Consider the following 21093-nt stretch of genomic DNA (forward strand, 5'->3'; position numbering starts at 1 on the left):
CCACAGGCCTAGTGCCTGAACGTGCCCCCGGGCCTAGTGCCCGCCTACCGTGGGGCGGAGGGTGACTCGGGCCTAACGCCCGAACCCCCGGATGACAGAGTGGTCGGGTCTGGACCGGCGGGCCGCAGGCCGAGTGGCACCCCGACTACACGCGGCCTCGGCCCAGACTCGCCGACTCTATGCGCCACGGGCCGGAAGGGCCCGACTAATTGCCCACAGGCCGAGAGGGCCTGACTCTGCCCACGGGCCTAATGCCCGAACACCCGGTGGTCTAGGGAGGGGCGGGTACAGGGGCACCTGAGAAGGGCCTACCTGACCCGCTGGGAGAGGCACCAGGGGGGAGCTTCGGCAGCCCTTTGCTTCCCACCCCTGGTGACCCCTCCGGCGCTCTTCTTTAATCTTCAGCCGCTGGCCCATCCCGGCCAGCGGCGCCGCCGTCGTCGCGCCGCGTCCAGCCGCCGCTGGACATCTTCTTTCCGAGGGCTGGAGTCTTCAGGCCTCTTCAGCGGCCACCGGAGCTCTTCTCCTCTCCTCCGCGCGGCGTCTTCTTTCTTCGCGCTCTTCCGCGCGCTCCGTCCCTTCTGATCTTCGCCGCTCTTCAGCGCGGCCTTTTCTTCAGGCTCCCGCCCGGCGTCTGGCATAAGACGACGGGGGCGGGGCCTATGATGCGGCGAGCGCCGATTGGCTCGCCGCGCCTGCTCCTGATTGGCCGGCGCCCCGCGAGCCGCGATTGGCTCGCTGGAGGCGCCGGATTCAAAAAGCCGCGGGCGGCGCTTCTCATTGGCGGCCCCAGCGGCGCCAAGTTTAAAGCGCCGCCGCGCCGCTCTCCGCCGCCGACAGCCTGGTGCAGGGAAACATCCGATCCCTGCACCAGGCACCCGCCGCCGCACACTCCGCGCTGGGGACAGACAAGCTGCCCCAGCGCTGCCCCCAGCTAGGGACAGCAACATGGATGTGCCCACAGGGCACATCCTTACATTCCCCCCCCCCTTTTTCCTTTGTAGTCCCTACAAAGTTCCTCACGACTTCCATTGTCCGCGGGTCAGGGAATTCCGAGGTCCCTCCGGCGAGGTTGTGTTCGAGGGCCCAGCCTGGACCGGCCGTGACCCCACACCCTTCCTCCTCCAGCTCCGGGTTCCTCTTACGTCCTGACCTCCATCGGCGGATCCTCTGGGGGAGTGGCATCTCCTCACGGTCGCTTGACGTTGGCCACCAAGGGGAATCTTCCTCCACGGGGACAACAGTCACCCACTCTTGGCCTCCGATATCGTCTGTGGCTTCGTCCCTGTCTTCCGGGTGTGGTATCGACCACCACCCAACAGCGGAATCCTCCGGGGCATCCGTTTCCTCCCGGGCAACAGCCACCACATGTCGAATTTCCTCGTGGGGCATCTCCAAAGGTCCTGTGTCTTCCTCTGGAACGGGTCCTCCCACGGCATCACAGTCCTGTCCCCGTACGTCGGTCCATTTCGGCACTCCCGGCAGGTCTTCTTGCTCCAGGACTATCTCCTCTTCTTCACGGAGGGCATTCAACTGGGAGCATGACTCCACCCGATCCTGCCAGTCACTCTCGTCGGCGCTTCCGATGCCAGTGTCGTCCTCCATCTGCTCTGGGAGGGATTCGTCGGCGGACAGCTCACCGTAGTCCGAGTCCTCCTCCGATATCTGGACTGGGGTATTACTTTCCTCCTCAGCGTACTTCTTCGCTTCCGCTGGCACCTCTACTTCCTCAGCGTACTCCTTCGCTTCCGCTGGCATCGTTACTTCCTCAGCGTACTCCTTTGCTTCCGCTGGCATCTCTTGGTACCCAGGACACTCCTGTTCCGCACGTCCTGGTCGTGGACGGTTCCATCGTGGAGAGATTCCGGACGTCTCAGTCACTGGGTCTTCACGCTTTCCTTGGCAGCGTGGTCTCTCCACCTCCCAGTCGTCCACCTCCGCCTCATGCGGGAAAGGATTCTGCCTTACTGGGGTCACTTTCCTGGGACAGAGTAGGTCCGCGGCATCTTCCCAGGGGCACTCACTGGCCGCATGTCTTGGTCGCCGACACTTCCAACAAGGGAGGGCCACTGCCACCTTCTCCAAGACGGGTTCCTGGTCCACCTCCTTCACTGGGGAACCTTCACCCGTTGGTTCCGGCTCAGAGGAAATGGGCACCTGCGAACTAACTTCAAGCAAGGCCTTCCGCTACATCTCCCTGGTTTCCTCCTCCCATCTCTGGGCGCGACCATCCGCAATCATCCGGTCTTCATCCCACGGACAATCGGGAAGCGCATGTCCTCTCGCCTCGCAGAGCGCACACACAGGCTCTGCAGCCACCCGGTCCCAAAGCTGCTGACGAGACTCCGTCATCTGCTTCACCGTGGCCTCGTAGTCCGTCCTGTCTTCCGTCCATGGACATTCCAGGAGCCGATGTCGGGGATCTCCACAGCTTTCACACCGGGAATCAACCTCGTCTTCGCTCAACTCTTCGTCCCAAGGACAACTGTTGTGCTCATGCCCGTAGTTTCCGCAGAGCAAACACCAGGACTCGTTCTTCGCTTGGCCCTTCTGACGTCTTCGGCCCGCTTCCTGGATCACCTTCCTTGGGGACGTCTCTTGCCAAGTACACTCGCTGGCAAAGTGACCTGTTTGCCGACATTTCTTGCAGGGCGTCACAGCGGCTTTCTTGCGCCCCTTCTCCCGGCGCTCTTCTTTTCCACGCTGGACCGACCGCTGCACCAACTTCAGGATGTCTGCCCCAGACACCGTCACCCAGTCGCTCTGGTCCGCACACGTCCGGGGGTGAGTCTTCTCCGGAGCCGTCCGCAGGGAGGTCTTCTTGGTGGCGTTCCACATCGTGTCCGTGATCCGGTCTCTTTGATCCTGCCGACTACGCCAAGTGTGAGAGGTGGGGATGCGGTGCGTGTGGTGCCTGCTGCCGTGCAGGTGTAGACTCGGTACTCACCAGGCGCCACTCTCTCTCTCACCTTCAGGTACCGGAACCCTCAACGGACCTGGAAATCTTCACTCGGATCCGGACACGGCGATTACCTCTCGGAGCTGACCGACGACCGAGCTGAGGAGAGAATGGTTTAAATTAAAGGGGTATCGACCCTTCTTCCACTGGAACAGGGGATACCCCAGGGGTGGCCGCGACCTTCACCGGTTGGGTAAATGGTCATCACCGGCACAAAGCCTCAGTCACCCAGATTTCACACACTCGCGCTTTCGCACGTAGTGTGATGAAAAGGATTCTCACGTCCGTGAGCAATCCCGACTCCGGCGCTCGGGGACAAACAAGGGACAAACGTACACGGATGCTACTCACCGTCACAAGTCTTGCACTCCGATCTTCTCCACTTACAGGTCCCTGTAAGGAGGCAAAGAGAAACAGCCGTGCAGGGCCTAACTCTACCCTAGTGTCACACCCTATACTAAATACAACAGCAGAGCCCTCAAACTAGCTCTGTGGGTGTGGTGCAACAAAACTATGCAAACACAGTCACTTTGCCCTGCACGGTAACAACATACATCACAATATCGGAATGCAATATCACACGGTGTTGTCCCTTTAAATCCCTACCTGCCGCTGGAAGGGGGTGGGCACCGCACGGCCTACCCACCTCCTGTGCCTTCCTAAATACCTCGGGGTGGCCTGAGCCTAGCGCCCAGGGCCACCTGTATTCACCTCGGGGGCTCTAATTCACTGGGCCTAGCGCCCCCCCCCCTAGCTGCACACAGGCCGGAGGCCTGATTTCGCCCACGGGCCTAGCGCCCGCCTAACTCGCTGCCCGTTGGGTGACCTGGGCCTTGTGCCCAGGGACACCTTATATATATCCCTGTCGGCCAAATTGCACTAGGGCCTAATGCCCTCTAATGCTCCCACAGGCCTAGTGCCTGAACGTGCCCCCGGGCCTAGTGCCCGCCTACCGTGGGGCGGAGGGTGACTCGGGCCTAACGCCCAAACCCCCGGATGACAGAGTGGTCGGGTCTGGACCGGCGGGCCGCGGGCCGAGTGGCACCCCGACTACACGCGGCCTTGGCCCAGACTCGCCGACTCTATGCGCCACGGGCCGGAAGGGCCCGACTAATTGCCCACAGGCCGAGAGGGCCTGACTCTGCCCACGGGCCTAATGCCCGAACACCCGGTGGTCTAGGGAGGGGCGGGTACAGGGGCACCTGAGAAGGGCCTACCTGACCCGCTGGGAGAGGCACCAGGGGGGAGCTTCGGCAGCCCTTTGCTTCCCACCCCTGGTGACCCCTCCGGCGCTCTTCTTTAATCTTCGGCCGCTGGCCCGTCCTGGCCAGCGGCGCCGCCGTCGTCGCGCCGCGTCCAGCCGCCGCTGGACATCTTCTTTCCGAGGGCTGGAGTCTTCAGGCCTCTTCAGCGGCCACCGGAGCTTTTCTCCTCTCCTCCGCGCGGCGTCTTCTTTCTTCGCGCTCTTCCGCGCGCTCCGTCCCTTCTGATCTTCGCCGCTCTTCAGCGCGGCCTTTTCTTCAGGCTCCCGCCCGGCGTCTGACATCAGACGCCGGGGGCGGGGCCTATGACGCGGCGAGCGCCGATTGGCTCGCCGCGCCTGCTCCTGATTGGCCGGCGCCCCGCGAGCCGCGATTGGCTCGCTGGAGGCGCCGGATTCAAAAAGCCGCGGGCGGCGCTTCTCATTGGCGGGCCCAGCGGCGCCAAGTTTAAAGCGCCGCCGCGCCGCTCTCCGCCGCCGACAGCCTGGTGCAGGGAAACATCCGATCCCTGCACCAGGCACCCGCCGCCGCACTCTCCGCGCTGGGGACAGACAAGCTGCCCCAGCGCTGCCCCCAGCTAGGGACAGCAACATGGATGTGCCCACAGGGCACATCCTTACAGCTTAGCGGAATTGCGAACAAAAGATTAGCAGAATTGCAAATTGAAATTTCTTAGCAGTTTCTGAGTAGCTCAAGACTTACTCCTACAGTGCGATCAGCTCAGTCAGTTTCGTTCCTGGTTTGACGTCACAAACACACCCAGCGTTCGCCCAGACACTCCCCCGTTTCTTCAGACACTCCCGCGTTTTTCCCAGAAACGCCAGCGTTTTTCCGCACACTCCCTGAAAACGGCCAGTTTCCGCCCAGAAACACCCACTTCCTGTCAATCACACTACGATCACCAGAACGATGAAAAATCCTCGTTATGCCGTGAGTAAAATACCTAACTTTTGTGTAAAATAACTAAGCGCATGCGCTCTGCGAACCTTGCGCATGCACAGTAAGCGACTAATCGCAGTATAGCGAAAATCGGCAACGAACGAACAACTCGGAATGACCCCCAATGACTTAATAAGTGCTGTATCTGTTATAAATATATTTTGTAGCTCATATTAACAATCAATTAATATTGATTCATACAGTATTTGCATGCAATTACACAGCTGCATGAAACGGCTGTACAATTCCGTATAATTAGAATTCTAATGCAGCAGTAGGCTTCTGTAGGAGATATTGCCTTCTGTTAGCATTAGCGAGGATCCAACTGGTGCGTCTGATGACGCAGCCTCGGATCACCATCTTGACCATCAGTCACGATTCGTAATGGTCACATGCACTGACCAGCCTGCAGTAGCTTCAGCTTACAGTTTTATTATATGTATAGATATCTGAACATATAATAAAGCCGTAAGGGTTGTGTGTGTACATAGCAATTTTTTTTAAAGAAATATACAGTACTTCTAGAAACTGTTCATGAACTATGGCAACAAAACACTTTTTTTTTCAGAATTTTTATCTTTCTGTCTGTTCTTTCCGGCATAAACTCCTAGATACATTTGAATCATGTTTTCACTGTTGTATATCTTAGTGACCTAGAAAGAAACTGAAGTATATATGATCTCGATGTGACAGCAGGAGAGGAGCAATAAAGGAAAAAACACTTGACACTGACTCGGCGCAAAGACTGTTTATACCATGTATACCCCTTATACCCAACAATTTTCCTTTTCAATTAAGCATCTGCAATTTCCGGTAAGCCTCTGCTTCGCTTTGATGATCAACAAGTCACAGGGGCAAACGGTCACAGCTGCAGGCGTAGATTTCAGGACCAGCTACTTCTCCCATGGGCAGTTTTATGTGGCTTACTCACAAGTTAGTGGCCCCAAGCATCTTTTTGTGCTAATCCCTGAAGGAAAACTGCAAATATTGTTTACAAAGAAATTAGGATTTTAATTACCTACCGGTAAATCCTTTTCTCGTAGTTCGTAGGGGATACTGGGAATCCATTAAGTACCATGGGGTATAGACTGGTCCACTAGGAGCCATGGGCACTTTAAGAAATTGATAGTGTGTGCTGGCTCCTCCCTCTAAGCCCCTCCTACCAGACTCAGTCTAGGAAACTGTGCCTTAGGAGACAGACATACTTTGAGAGAAGGATAGATAAGTAAAGTGGTGAAATTATGAACCAGCACACACGAACAAGAGAAAAGCCATGCTAACCAAACTTGAAACATGAACAGCAACAGCTGAACAAACCAGAATACTTAACCAAGTAATAGTGCAGGAAGAATGAAGAACTGAGCGGGCGCCCAGTATCCCCTATGGACTACGAGAAAAGGATTTACCGGTAGGTAATTAAAATCCTATTTTCTCTTACGTCCTAGGGAATACTGGGAATCCATTAAGTACCATGGGGAAGTACCAAAGCTCCCAAACCGGGTGGGAGAGTGCTGAGGTTCCTGCAGAACCGATTGACCAAACTGAAGGTCCTCAGAGGCCAAAGTACCGAACTTGTAAAGCTTAGCAAACGTGTTCAAACCTGACCAAGTAGCTGCTCGGCATAGCTGTAAAGCTTAGACACCCCAGGCAGCCGCCAAGAAGAACCCACCGACCTAGTAGAGTGGGCCTGGACAGATTTTGAAACCAGAAAGCTTGCCGTAGAATAAGCATGCTGGATAGTGAGCCTGATCCAACGTGCAATTGACTGATTTGAAGCAGGACACCCAATTTTATTGGGATTATAGAGAACAAAACAGCGAGTCCGATTTCCTGTGATGAGCTGTTCTCTTTACATACACCTTCAAAGCCCTCACAACATCCAAAGACTTTGAAGTAGCAGAGGTGCCCGTAACAACCGGAACCACAATAGGTTGGTTGATGTGAAACGCAGACACCACCTTAGGAAGAAATTGCTGACAAGTTCTGAGTTCAGCTCTGTCCTCATGGATAATTAGGTAGGAGCTCTTGTGAGACAACGCCCCTAGCTGCGACACACGTCTTGCTTAAGCCGATGCCAACAGTGTGACGGTCTTCAACGTAAGGTATTTTACGTCAAACTCCTGTAACAGTTCAAACCAGTCCGATTGGAAAAACTGTAGCACCAAATTGAGATCCCAAGGTGCCGCGGGAGGCACAAAGGGAGATTGGATGTGCAGAACACCCTTCAAGAACGTCTGGACCTCTGGGAGAGAAGCCAATTGTTTCTGCAAGAAAATAGACAAGGCCGAAATATGGACATTTATGGAGCCTAGACGTAGGCCCACATCCACTCCCGACTGCGGAAAAAGCAGGAAACGTCCCAGATTAAATTCCACAGCAGAATATTTTCTGTTCTCACACCAAGAGACATATTTCTTCTAAATATGATGTTAATGTTTTGACGTTACAATCTTCCTGGCTTGGATCATAGTCAGGATGACCTTGTGAGTAATCCCTCTCCTGGCTAGAATCAGCCGTTCAAATTCCATGCCATTAAATTTAGCTGCAGTAAGTCTTGATAGATGAATGGGCCCTGTTGCAGAAGATCCTCACAAAGTGGTAGAGGCCACGGATCTTCGAGCAGCATCTTGAGAAGATCCGCATACCAGGCACTTCGTGGCCAGCCCGGAGCAATGAGGATTGCTTGAACCTTTTCCCTTTTTATTCTTTTTAGAATTTTTGGGATAAGAGGAAGTGAAGGAAACGCGTACACTAGCTGGTAGACCCACGGAGTTGTCAGAGCATCTACTGCCACTGCTTGTTGGTCCCTTGACCTGGAACAATACCGCTTGAGCTTCTTGTTGAGTCAAGAGGCCATCATGTCAATTTGTGAACATTCCCATCGAAGTGTCAACCTCCGGAACACCTCCAGGTGAAGGCCCCACTCCCCCGGGTGCAGGTCGTGTCTGCTGAGGAAGTTTGCTTCCCAGTTGTCTACTCCTGGAATGAAGACCGCTGACAATGCCACGGCGTGTTATTCTGCCCAGAGGAGAATTTTTGACAGCTCTGACATTGTGGCTCTGCTTTTTGTTCCGCCCTGTAGGTTTATGTACGTCACTGCCGTCATATTGTCCAACTGGACCTAAATAGCCTGATTCTGAAGAAGAGATGAGTACTGCAGAAGGGTGTTGTAGATAGCCCTGAGTTCCAGGATGTTTATTGGAAGGATGACTTCCTGACTTGACCATATTCCCTGAAACTGCACCCTTTGGGTGACTGCACCCCAACCTCTGAGGCTTGCATCTGTGGTTAGCATAATCCAATTCTGAATCCCGAACCTCCGACCCTCGACTAGATGAGAAGTCTGCAGCCACCACAGGAGGGAGATCCTGGCTTTTGGTGACAGACGGATCCTCTGGTGCATGTAAAGATGCGATCCGGACCATTTGTCCAACAGATCTAGCTGGAAGGGCCTCGTAAGAGGCCACCATCTCCCCCAAAAAGCGAATGCACAGATGCACCGAGATCTGGGTTGGTTTCAGTACAGCCCGAACCATTGACTGGATTGCCATTGCCTTTTCCAAGGGAAGGAACACCTTCTGAAACTCTATGTCCAGTATCATTCCCAGGAAAGGAAGCCTTTGTGTTGGTTCTGGGTGAGATTTTGGCAGGTTCAGAATCCACACGTGATCCAGGAGTAGTCTGGTTGAGAGGCCACTGCTGTCCAACAACCGCTCCCTGGACGGTGCCTTTATCAGAAGATCGTCCAGGTACGGAATTATGTTCATCATCTCTGCCATCACTTTGGTGAACACCCTCAGTGCCGTGGAGAGACCAAATGGCAGGACCTGGAACTGGTAGTGACAGTCCTGCAGTGCAAACCGTAGATAGGCCTGATGAGGCGACCACATCGGAATGTGAAGGTATGCATCCTTGATATCCAGAGACACTAGGAATTCCCCCTCCTCCAGACCTGAGATCACCGCTCTTAGAGACTCCATCTTGAATTTGAACACTCGTAAGTATGGGTTCAGCGACTTGAGGTTCAGAATCAGTCTTACCGAACTATCCAGTTTCGGTACTACAGACAAGTTGGAATAATATCCCCTGTTTGCAGATGAGGTGGAACTGGAACAATGACCTGAGCCTGTACCAGTTTTTGAATGGCGCCCTGTAAAGTTATACTTGCCTCTTGTGAAACTGGTAAGCCTGATTTGAAGAATCTGTGAGGTGGGAGCTCCTGGAACTCCAGTTTGTAGCCCTGGGAAATAAGATCTATGACTCAAGGGTCCTGTCACGAACTTGTCCAGATGTGACTTAAAAATTTTAGTCAGGCTCCCACCTGCCAGTGTACCAGGGCGTCGCGGTCCACCGACATGCTGAGGGTTTTGAGGAAGCAGAGCTTGAGCCCTGTTCCTATGAACCGGCAGTTGCTGGTTTGTGTGGTTTACCTTTAGCACCTCTGGTGGCTGTAGAAGAACCTCTGGGTTTGCCCCTAAACTTGGCAGTCCGCTGTAAATTGGGACCTGAGTAGGCCTTTCTAGCTTGGAGTGCTGCAGAAGGAAGGTATGTGGACTTGCCCGCAGTAACTTTGGAGATCCTTATTTGGAGAAATTGTCTAATTCATTTCCAAATAAGGCCTTGCTTGTGAAAGGGAGGCCTTCCATGCATATCTTGGAGTCCGCATCCGCAGTCCACTGGCATAGCCATAGACCCCTGCGTGCATTAAGCAAGCCTATTTCTTTTAAGGCTTCCACCATAAAATTCGTAGAGTCCTGTATATGCTGTAGGAACAAGATAACCTCCTCCTGAGGCAAGGTGTCTAACCCTTCTATTAGGTTACCCGACCATTTGGCAGTGGCTCTTGTAATCCACCCACATGCGATAGTGGGTCTCTTGGCCACCCCAGCAGCTGTATACAAAGATTTGAGCATAGTCTCAATTTTGCGGTCAGCCGCGTCTTTTAGGGAGGCTGCACCCGGGACAGGCAATACAATTTTTCGTGAAAGCCTGGATACGGATGCATCCACTATAGGTGGATTTTCCCATTTTTTCCTATCCTCAGGCGGAAAAGGAAAGTATGATAACAACCTTTTAGGGATTTGAAATTTTCTATCAGGTCTAACCCACGGTTCTTCAAACAGGGTATTTAGTTCCTTTAACACAGGAAAAGTGGCTGAGGATTTCTTTTTTATATTAAAATACGATTCCTCACTCACTTCTGTCACTTTATCAGGGATATTTAGAACTTCTCTGATAGCTTCTATGAGAGCTTCTATTCCCTGTGACAGAGTACCCTCCCCCACCTCTGAGTCCACCTCACCGTCCACTATGTCTGACCCCTCATCATCCGAGTCAGACTGCAGGATATGGGCCAAAGTGCGTTTTTGCGGACAAATGGCAGGGGACTGAGACGCTGGTTTGGGTACTGAGTCTCTTTTCATAAACTCAGTCATAGATTGTCTTAAGTATTGCATCTCTTTCTTGGCCCGAGATAACTTAGTAGAGATTGTGGAAATCATTCCCCTAATGGAGTACAGCCATGCTGGTTCTGCCCCACTAGCCTGGGAAGGGACACTACATTGAGTACACACTAGTGAACCCCCTGGTGAAGAGGAACACTGTGCCTTACATGAATCACACTCTTTGCCTGACATACTGCAACAGTGACAGCACACACACAGGGAAAGGTTAAAAGCACAATTAACCCACAAAGAGCCCTTCCAGGGAGACACAGAGGGAATATGGAACCAGCACACGGTGCCCTTAACGCTAATGCCAAGCTTACCCGGGTCGCAGACTAAGTACCTAGATTAGAGACTTAGTACACTGTTAATCGCTCTCCCCCTGCTATGACCCCCTGGTACCACTGAGGAAAGCTGGAGTCTCTCTGGAGGAGCTGAGCGTCCTGGTCAGTCAGCGTCTGTGTCAGCTGCAGAGGGAAAATGGCGTTGGTGAGCTGCTGGATCCGATCATAGTGTAGCCCTGCCCATACAGTGGCGCGTGGTTTTCCTGCTCTTTTTTATACTGGCTGTATGTGTCTAAGTGCATAAAATGGAGACCGACTCCTTTTATGGCTTTGTTGGCAGTCTGGGTACTGTGTCCGCTGATATGTGTCTGTGTCCTTACACAGCGGGAGACACATTACGCCCCGTTTAGAAGCCGTGTGTCTCCATACCCTCATGTTGCCATAATGGCCGGCGACCCGCTAACTAGCCGGCTTAGTACTCACCACTCTTCTTTCTTCTGGCTCTGTAATGGGTGGCGGTGTGCTGCGGAAATGTACGCTCGCCGTGGTGGGGCTTACGAATAGTTCCCTGAGGAGCTAATGTCCTGTCAGCAGGGAACGGGACCATTAGCCCTGAGAGAGATTGGGCCATTCCCCCGCTAAGTCCCATGAAGCAGGCAGGCTGGTGCCATACAATCCTGCCTGAAAACAACAAAAACAGAAAATAAATGCAGAAAACTCTTCAGGAGCTTCCAGAGACGTGATAGGTCAAATTTTCTAAACAGAGTCTGGTAGGAGGGGCATAGAGGGAGGAGCCAGCGCACACTATCAATTTCTTAAAGTGCCCATGGCTCCTAGTAGACCCGTCTATACTCCATGGGGCTTAATGGATTCCCAGTATCCCCTAGGACGTAAGAGAAATTTTGTGATCAATATGTACAATATAAAATATACATCACAATATTACATGGCACTGCTGTCTTTGCAGAATTCCGCTGAGCAAAAATAGACATCCATGCGAGTCAAGCAGCAGGCAAACACTAGTATATAAACACACACACACACATATACACACAGTATATAAGATAAACCTAGTCACAGGCCCTGTGTGTATGTATGTATGTATGTATGTATGTATGTATAGGTATGTTCCCTCCTTACCTGATATTACTACACCCTGGATAATCCCGATACTACCTGGATAACATAACCCCGCCCATTTCCCAGGGCGTAGCTGTAGGGAGGGAGGATAGAGACTGAGAAAGGGCAGAGGGGTGGAGAAGAAAGAGTCTCACAAGGGAAAAGGAATACACCTAGCACATTGGTGGCTTATTGTGGCTGAGGGACCAGCCACATTAAATCAGAATAAATGGGGCTGCCCTTGCAAAGTAAAGGACTGCCGCCCCCCCCCCCCCCCCAATTTTTTAAATACTGAAGGCGCGTGTGGCCACTCAATAGTACCCCAAATCAAATGACACCACACAGTAGTGTCCCTTACTCACGTTACACAGCACAGTAATGTCCGTCATTCAGGTTATGCTACACAGTAGCGCCCCTTATACACATTATGCCACACAGTAGTGCATATATATATATATATACACACAGGGGTAAATTTACTAAGATTCGTAATTCTCCCGATTTGGTGGGAGAATAATCACGAATGACATCGAAAGTGTAAAACTGCAACTTTTTGAATTGGTTACGACGGATTTACTAAGCTGTCGTATTCGGGTTTTTCTTTTGTTCCGATGTCGATGTCATTCGTGTTTTTATTTTTATTTTTACGGCAGTGATTAGCAAAACACTGCCGACTTTTTTACAATGAATCTCGGCCGGATCTGTGTGATCCGTGCTGGGGTTCATTTTTTTTTTTTTTTTTTAAATTAAACACTGTAAAATCCAAAAAAAAAATTGCGTGGGGTCCCCCCTCCTAAGCATAACCAGCCTCGGGCTCTTTGAGCCGATCCTGGTTGCAAAAATATGGGGGGAAAAATGACAGGGGTTCCCCCATATTTAAGCAACCAGCATCGGGTTCTGCGCCTGGTCCTGGTTCCAAAAATACGGGGGACAAAAAGAGTAGGGGTCCCCCGTATTTCTAAAACCAGCACCGGGCTCCACTAGCTGGACAGATAATGCCACAGCCGGGGGTCACTTTGATATAGTGCCCTGCGGCCGTGGCATCAAAAATCCAACTAGTCACCCCTGGCCGGGGTACCCTGGGGGAGTGGGGACCCCTTCAATCAAGGGGTCCCCCCCCAGCCACCCAAGGGCCAGGGGTGAAGCCCGAGGCTGCCCCCCCCCCCCCCATCCAATGGGCTGCGGATGGGGAGGCTGATAGCCTTTTGTGATAATGAAAAGATATTGTTTTTAGTAGCAGTACTACAAGGCCCAGCAAGCCTACCCCGCATGCTGGTACTTGGAGAACCACAAGTACCAGCATGCGGCGGAAAAACGGGCCCGCTGGTACCTGTAGTACTACTACTAAAAAAATACCCAAAAAAAGACAAGACACACACACCGTGAAAGTAAAGATTTATTACATACATGCACACAAACATACATACATACTTACCTTATGTTCACACGAGGGTCTGTCCTCTTCTCCAGTAGAATCCAAGGGGTACCTGTTGAATAAATTCTACTCACCAGATCCCGGGTCCCAGGGTCCTCGGGGCAACCATTTGTAATCCAGGTACTTGAATAAAATAACAAAACGGACACCCGAGCCACGAACTGAAAGGGGCCCCATGTTTTCACATGGGACTCCTTTCCCCGAATGCCAGAAACCCACTCTGACTGATGTCTAAGTGGGTTTCTTCAGCCAATCAGGGAGCGCTACGTTGTAGCACCCTCCTGATCGGCTGTGTGCTCCTGTACTGTCTGACAGGCGGCACACGGCAGTGTTACAATGTAGCGCCTATGCGCTCCATTGTAACCAATGGTGGGAACTTTCTGCTCAGCGGTGACGTCACTCTAGGTCAACCGCTGGGCAGAAAGTTCCCACCATTGGTTACAATGGAGCGCATAGGCGCTACATTGTAACACTGCCGTGTGCCGCCTGTCACTCAGTACAGGAGCACACAGCCGATCAGGAGAGTGCTACAACGTAGCGCTCCCTGATTGGCTGAAGAAACCCACTTAGACAGAAGTCAGAATGGGTTTCTGGCATTCGGGGAAAGGAGTCCCATGTGAAAACATGGGGACCCTTTCAGTTCGTGGCTCAGGTATCCGTTTTGTTATTTTATTCAAGTACGTGGATTACACATGGATGCGACGAGGAGCCTGGGACCCTGGATCTGGTGAGTGTAATTTATTCAACAGGTACCCCTTGGATTCTACTGGAGAAGAGGACCGACCTGCGTGTGAACATAAGGTAAGTATGTATGTATGTTTGTGTGCATGTATGTAATAAATCTTTACTTTCAAGGTGTGTGTGTCTTGTGTTTATTTGGGTATTTTTTTAGTAATAGTACTACAGGTACCAGCGGGCCCGTTTTTCCGCCGCATGCTGGTACTTGTGGTTCTCCAAGTACCAGCATGCGGGGGAGGCTTGCTGGGACTTGTAGTACTGCTACTAAAAACAATATCTTTTCATTTACAACAAAGGCTATCAGCCCCCCCATCCGCAGCCCATTGGATGGGGGGGGACAGCCTCGGGCTTCACCCCTGGCCCTTGGGTGGCTGGGGGGGGGACCCCTTGATTGAAGGGGTCCCCACTCCCCCAGGGTACCCCGGCCAGGGGTGACTAGTTGGATTTTTGATGCCACGGCCGCAGGGCACTATATAAAAGTGACCCCCGGCTGTGGCATTATCTGTCCAGCTAGTGGAGCCCGGTGCTGGTTTTAAAAATACGGGGGACCCCTACTCTTTTTGTCCCCCGTATTTTTGGAACCAGGACCAGGCGCAGAGCCCGATGCTGGTTGCTTAAATATGGGGGAACCCCTGTCAATTTTTTTCCCATATTTCTGCAACCAGGATCGGCTCAAAGAGCCCGAGGCTGGTTATGCTTAGGAGGGGGGACCCCACGCAATTTTTTTTTTAAAAATCATCACTTTCCCACCCCTTCCCACTGATATACATGCATCCGTGCATGCCTATCCAATAACGAATAAAAAAAGCAGGTCTGTTTTTTTTAAGCACTTTTTTACGAGTTGTAATTTTTCACGGCAGTGTTTTGTTTTTTTTTGCTTTGCACTTCTTAGTAAATGACCGAGATTCATACTTAAACAGCAGATGGTGTATTCATTCGTGATTTTTTTCCTAGGACTTCCAAATATTACGAATGCCCTCATCACTGCCGTGATTTGAGTTTAGTAAATTACCGAGATGACACTTTGATGAAAAAACGGCATCTCGGTCAAAATCGGGACCTTAGTAAATTTACCCCACACAGATATATACTGGGCATGTATTATATATATATATATATATATATATATATATCACTACGTGTGTACCCCCCTTTAAGCTTTAAACCACTTTGCCATTCGTAGAATTGGCAGAATATGTCCTTTTCTAACTGTGGATATAACAAAACCCTTATACATTTTGGCATTATATCCTGCTTTGACTACTGCAACCATCTATTTAACTTTATTTGTCTATTCTGAGTATGCCCTATATTAAATGTCATGGCCAAACCATCAGATCATCCTCTCTTACCAGTCCACAGCAGCTGCATCATTCTACAAACTCCAACACAGGTTTGCTTCAACCTCCAGAATCCAATGAAAACTCCTTATAATTACTTTCAAAGCTCTTAGTATCACATACATCATTGATCTCTTTATGAGATATTCTCCCTCACATACTCTTATATTTGCCTGACAGGTATTTCATCTGTTCTCTGATAACCATCTCTCACATCTGACTCCAAGTCTTCTTTCCGTGATACTCCCATTTATCAAATTCCCTACCCTGACCCTCCGCCATTTTTCAGTCTTTTAAAGTGATCTCTTATAACCCACATTTTCACAGTGGCCTATTCTACCCACACCTGACACTACCACCTCTGGGTGTACTACCAGCTACAGTTACGACCTACAACCCAGCCCAAGTACAACTAACTCCTGTTGTCTCATTATTGTTCTTTACTACATATTTGTAATCAGTGCCCTATCTCCAGTATGGTCTTTTACACATCTGCAGCCTCCACACCAACCTTGAATGTAATGTGCTTGATCTGTTTCTATGTACAGTAAAAAAAGTTTTTACTTTGACTTATTAGCTGACTGTATGAAACGACAGAGCTTCATTACACCGATGATGATGATGATGATAATGATGATGTGGTTAAAGATATATCTTTCTGTATGTTTGCATAAATTAATAAAGTAATTATATTGCTTATTTTAAGGGAATGAAGATACATGGCACTTTATGACAGCGGGAGTTGTTTAATTAGAGACAGCAGCATGAATCATAACAAAAAGGAGAACACATGCATTTTTATAGCCCACATCAAGCTGTAAAGGTTTACATTTGTGAAGGTCCAATGAAAATAATTAGAGTTAAATTTCTTTGGCAAATATAAAATATTGCGATAATAAGAAATAATTCTGCACAATAAAGTATTGCAATGTAGATGGCTGATTTCAATATTTTAACTTAAAACGGACTTTGTATATTGTTTTCTGTTTTATATTTTCTGTTAAATTGTCTTGTAAATAGTCTAATGCTCTGACTGGCTATGGGTTAGTTTTATCCTTTTTAGTGTGTCAATGTTATGATTGGCTACACTTTTACTAGAGATGTGAGCCGGACCATTTTTGCTGTATTTCTATTTGGCTTCAATTTGTTGTCCAGTTTTGGATTTTGATTTGACAAATCACTGTGACTGGATTTGGATTTTATTTCCAAAAATGTTTAAAAAATAATTTGGCCCTTTTTTTGTTTCTAGATTATTATTAACCTCAATATCATTAATTTCCAGTCACCCCCAGTCAATTTTGACCACCTCACAGCTCACAATATTGTTTTCAGTAATACTGGGCAAATAGTGCAGCGAGCTGGCAGGTTACTAAGTGACAGAGCAGAGGCACAAACACCCAGCAGTTTATAACACATCTACTGTATGAAAAATTGCTACTGCATACCAGGGTACAGTGCACAGAACAGTACAAACAATAGATCTATAAAAAAACATTTGAACATGCAGCTCAGTTCAATCTGCGTGGAGTCACAGGGCTTTGAACAAAGGGTACTAGGGTAAAGCACACTAAACAGTACTAATCTACAGTATATAGATTTTATTTTTATTTTTCTCTTTTTTAACTTGCAGCTCATTCAAACTGTGTAGCTCTTGTGAACAAGGCGCACCAAGCAGTACAAACAATAGAAATATATATATTTTTTATTTTCTGTTTTTTTAACTTGAAGCTCGGTTTAAACTGTGTGGATCACAGGACTTCTAGATGCATATGAAAAAAGTGCTCTAGGGTAAAGTGCACCAAAGAGTACAATTTACAGCAGAGTACAGTGCAGCAAACAGCTCCCTAAACATTCACTGTACAGAGCACAGCCACTTGTGATTCTCTGGACATAGCACAGCCAATACAGCAGAGTATAGTGCAGCACACAGCAGTGTGTAGTGTGCCCCCATACACAGTCACTAAAGAATACTGTCACTTGTGAGACTCTTGACACAGGACAGCCAATACAACAGAGTACAGTGTAACACACAACAGTGGGCAGTGTGCCCCCATACACAGTCACTATAGAACATAGCCACTTGTGAGACTTTGCACATAGCATAGCCAATACAGCAGAGTATAGAACAGCATACAGCAGCATGCCCCCATAAAGTCACTATAGAGCACGGCCACTTGTGATACTCTGGACACAGCACACCCAGTACAGCAAACAGCAGCGTATGTTAGACTAATTGGCGCTGGGTCCCGACCGCGGTGCTTTATATAAAATCCAAGTCCTATGAGAATCTGACGCCGGGAGGATGACATTTGGCCTCATTGAGGGATCTGAGTCTGGCTGGAACACATGAGCCATGGCTTGGGTGGACTCGGATCCCCGATGTTCGGAGAAGTACAGATTCCAAGGAATCTGGACCGCTCATCTATTTTGCACATGGGCATTGATGACAATGGAACTGGAGAAAAATAGAGCAGTGATTTCCCAGTGAATTATGTCTAAACAGTAATAATGAAAAAAATAATTATTACAAATTCATTATTTCCCACTCTCATTGTCTCCCACCTAAACTATTGCAACCTCCTCCTTTTCCACCCTCATGTATCTAACTTACTTTAATCTAATATGCCATTGCAAGAATGATCCTTATCTGTAGCAGCTCCACATCTTCAGCAACACTCTGTATTGGCTCCCCATATGCACCGGAATCTAGTTCAAATTACACACCATCCCCTACAAATCCCTCAACAACAACACCCCTGCATGCAGTACATCTCAGACCTTGTCTTGAAATACTACCATGCTCTCTTTTGGAATTCCCTAACATACCTGATCAGACTCTCACCCAGCCTTCAAACCTTCACACTCTTTTATTAGATCCTATTCTAGTCTCACCTATACTACTTACATTGTTATACCCACTGCGTAGGGGCAGTTTAAGAGAGAAGAGGACCCATGTGCAGGCTCAATGCAGGCCACCTCTTTTCTGGCAGTGCAGTAGACTCTGGCTTTGATGCAGTATAGGGACGTTGCAAGGATGGTGGATGTCGTAATGTGGGCGGGACTGGGAGCGTGGCCACATGATTGCTTCATCGTGGCCCGCTATGCAATGCTGAGATTATCAGCATTGCTAGGCAGTGGGCGGGGCCGGGATGAAGTGAATTGCATCATCTGACCCCGCCCCGGGCTGCCCACTTTGGACAGAGGAGTAGGGTGTTTCTAGGGGATGCGCTGGATTGCGAGTGGCTGGCGCTCATCCTGGAGACTTGCCCACTCTTCCAGGGGGACGGGAGTGCCACTCGATTTTCGGGGGGAGCCTCCCAGCCATTTTGGAAGAGTAGGCAAGTATGATGCACTGGCTGTTTAAACCTATTGGCACCTTATCTATCAATTGTAATAATAATTAGATTGTGTAGTTTGATTTCTGAAATCTATTAAATCTTCATATCTAGGGCTTCGATACGGCATAAGCAGAAGCGGCAGTTGCATGGAGGGCAACAAAAATTGGAGATGCATTAATCTGACAGCAGGGAACATATACATTACTCAATAATGTTGGTGCACATCGCAGAGAGACCACCTTCCCCAGCACAGATTGTATTAAAAGGTCTCTCTTACAAGTACAATGACTTTCCTTTAAGAGCATGAGAGTCAAATACAGTATTTTTTGGAGAGTGTTACTCTGAGTTACAGTGTATGCCATGTTTTCAACAAAATATTATGTTTAATTCCCAAGTGCTTAGACTGAACTAAAGGTGCATACACACTCACCGATATACTGAACTATATTGTTAATTTTCCCCCTCCTGAGCGATATAGTTTACTATATCACCCAGTGGGTATGCCGCCGCCATCGAGCGATACGCAACCCCGTAAACGACCCTCGGTCTTGGCAGTGCATGCAGCTCAATTTGGACTCATTGTCCAAAGCTGCATGCTCCAACTGAGCACAGCATGACATCACTGTGTGATATCATTAATGTGTATACCCGCCGTCGGGCGGCCCGGCCCGGGAGGGGAAAAACTAGGCGATGTTGCTCACCGAGCACATTGCCTAGTGTGTACCCACCTTTACATCATGGGAAAATGCGTTACTAAATATCTGTGTTGTGATTTCTGTGTAAGTGCATCATGAGTACAGTATATTCCATTTCTATCCTGTTTGTGAAAAAAAGCAGAATGATTAAGTCAATGAAAGGGTTTACACTTGCATTTAGCACAAGAGCTAATTCTGGGTTTCTCTATACAGCACATTGGGGCAAGACCAAATGTAACATATTGTTACAAATTGTAATTTTTAACAGTTATCTATATAATAATTTAATAAGGTCTGTCCCATCTGTAGCATGCATGCACATTGGAAGCCAACAGCTGTCAATGCTAGGGAGATCAGAAAGACTCAAACTTGTGGAACATAAGTAAGGGATTGGGCAGGAACAGAGTGGAACACAACTGCAGGCAAAGTGATGGGTGTCATGCAACAGAGCAGTGAACAGAGAGCATACCTCCCAACTGTCCCGATTCCAGAGGGACAGTCCCGCTATTAGAACATTGTGCCACTGTCCCACCCGCGGGCCACAGTGTCCCATGTCTCAGTGTCGGTGGAGTGAGTTGGGAGAGCCTGTGATCACCACTGCTCGGCTATGCAAATCAGCTGATGATCACTGAATAGACGCTTTGCTCATGCCCCCAAAGTGACAATTACTGGGGTCAGGAAGCTTGGCCCTGTCCCCTTTATTTGAGACCCCATCCCTTTATACAAGGACTGCCCCTTTTCTATAGCTATTTAAGTTGGAAGGTATGCAGAGAGGGGGCAGGGTGGAGCAACGGGCAGTCACTTAGCATATTCTGGGTGCTTTTACTAGTAAGTAATATTCAATTACCAAATTACAACTACATACCTTCTTTGGAGGAGGCACTATGGGGAACTGGTAAACCACTATGACTGCAGATGTATATATATATATATATATATATATGTATGTCTCCAAGTCCGGCACTCCACACCATAGGGCTGTAATATATAGCTGTGCACCAGTGCCCTCCCGACAGGCTGTGTAGACTGTCTATGTAGCAATTAACAAAGCGGCACTCAGGAGTCTCTAAATTCGTGCAAACAGCGGTGTAATTTAATTCAACGTTTCAGAATTCAGGGACCCCATCGTCAATACAAACCCCGATGTCCCCGAACCCTGAAACTTTGAATTAAATTACACTGCTGTTTGCACGAATTTAGAGACTCCTGAGTGCCGCCTTTGTTATACATATAGACAAGACAGCACACCACACTGTAAACTGCTTGAAAATGGTGGTGCAAGTTCCAGAAATAAGTTAAATAAATACACTCCAGTAAAAGAAAAGAAAAGAAAAAACCAGCACTCACGTTTATGATGAAAAAAGTGATAGCTGCAGCTATATAAACACAGTGCTTTTTTTCAGTAGTAACCAGAAGGAACTCAGTTCCTGAACCTCTCATTAAATATGACATACAGTATTCCTGAACCTGTCCTGGGCCAAAATGTATTTTCCATAAGTGTTTTTTTAAAGGCCTTTTTAAGTTCCTTCTGTTCTAAAAA

The 21093-nt window shown here is 49.1% G+C and overlaps 1 protein-coding gene across 1 annotated transcript in view; it reads left to right on the forward strand.

Moving 5' to 3' along the window:
* HTR2C (5-hydroxytryptamine receptor 2C) overlaps positions 1 to 21093 on the forward strand; it is a 1161087-nt gene that overhangs the window by 1054995 nt on the left and 84999 nt on the right. The window lies entirely within an intron of this gene.

This window comes from Pseudophryne corroboree, chromosome 8, assembly GCF_028390025.1.
Source record: "Pseudophryne corroboree isolate aPseCor3 chromosome 8, aPseCor3.hap2, whole genome shotgun sequence".
Lineage (NCBI taxonomy): Eukaryota > Metazoa > Chordata > Amphibia > Anura > Myobatrachidae > Pseudophryne > Pseudophryne corroboree.